The 1,592-nt window shown below is 36.1% G+C and overlaps 1 pseudogene; it reads right to left on the bottom strand.

The window, feature by feature from the left end:
• Nucleotides 1-452: 452 nt before the first annotated feature.
• On the bottom strand, nucleotides 453-571 carry LOC119625388 (5S ribosomal RNA; annotated as a pseudogene).
• Nucleotides 572-1,592: the final 1,021 nt, after the last annotated feature.

Raw genomic sequence — 1,592 nt, 5'->3', positions numbered from 1 at the left:
TAGATAGATAGATAGATAGATAGATAGATAGATAGACAGATAGATAGAATTTGGTGTCTTTGTGTGTTTATACACTCAACATCAGAGCACCCAGATGTATAAAACAAATATTATCAGATTTAAAGGGAGAGATAGACTCCAATACAGCAGATGGACCTATAACATTTACAGAACATTTCATCTAACAACTGAAGAATACACATTCTTTTTACCAGCAAATGGTACATTCTTCAGGGTAGACCATTTGTTAGGCCATAAAACAAGTCTCAATAAGTTTTTAAAAATCATTATATCAGTATCTTCTCAAACCACAGTGGAATGAAACTAGAAATCAATATTAAAAAGAACTTTGGAAACTATACAAATGCATGAAAATTATACAATATGCTCCAGAATGACCATTAGGTAAATTAAATAATTAGGAAGCAAGTAAAAAATTTCTTAAAACAAATGAAATACAGCACCTGGTATTCCCAGGTGATCTTTCATCCAAGTTCTAACCAGGCCCAACCCTGCTTAGCTTCCAAGGTCAGAAGAGATCGGGTGTACTCAGGGTGGTATGGTCGATAAGAGCTATTTATGACAAACCCACAGCCAATATCATACTGAATGGGCAAAAGCTGGAAGCATTACTTTGAAAACTGGTACAAGATAAGGATGCCATCTCTCATCACTTCTATTCAACATAGTATTGGAAGTTCTGGCTAGGGTAATCAGGCAAGATAAAGAAATAAAGGGTATTCGAATAGGAAAAGAGTAAGTCAAATTGTCTCTGTATGCAGATAACATGATTGTATATTTAGAAAACCCCATCATCTCAGCCCCAAATCTCCTTAAGCTGATAAACAACCTCAGCAAAATCTCAGGATACAAAATCAATGTGCAAAAATCACAAGCATTCCTATACACTGATCATAGACAAACAGAGAGCCAAATCATGAGTAAACTCCCATTCACAACTGCTACAAAGAGAATAAAATACCTAGGCATACAACTTACAAGAGATGTGAAGAACCTCTTCAGGGTGAACTACAAACCACTGCTCAAGGGAATAATAGAGGACACAAACAAATGGAAAAACATTCCATGCTCATGGATAAAAAGAATCAATATCATGAAAATGGCCATACTGCCCAAAGTAATTTATAGATTCAATGCAATCCTCATCAAGCTACCACTGACTTTCTTCACAGAATTGGAAAAAACTACTTTAATCTTCATATGGAACCAGAAAAGAGCCCATATAGCCAAGACAATTCTAAGCAAAAAGAACAAAGCTGGAGGCATCACGCCACCTGACTTCAAACTATACTACAAGGCTACAGTAACCAAAACAGCATAGTAGTGGTACCAAAACAGAGATATAGACCAATAGAACAGAACAGAGGCCTCAGAAATAGCACCACACATCTACAACCATCTGATTTTTGACAAACCTGACACAAACAAGAAATGGGGAAAGGATTCCCTATTTAATAAGTTGTGTTGGGAAAACTGACTAGCCACACGCAGAAAACTGAAACTGGACCCCTTCCTTACACCTTATACAAAAATTAACTCAAGATGGATTAAAGACTTAAATGTAAGACCTA

The sequence above is a fragment of the Chlorocebus sabaeus genome, chromosome 13 (assembly GCF_047675955.1).
Source record: "Chlorocebus sabaeus isolate Y175 chromosome 13, mChlSab1.0.hap1, whole genome shotgun sequence".
Lineage (NCBI taxonomy): Eukaryota > Metazoa > Chordata > Mammalia > Primates > Cercopithecidae > Chlorocebus > Chlorocebus sabaeus.
This window is presented reverse-complemented; position numbering and strand designations above follow the sequence as displayed.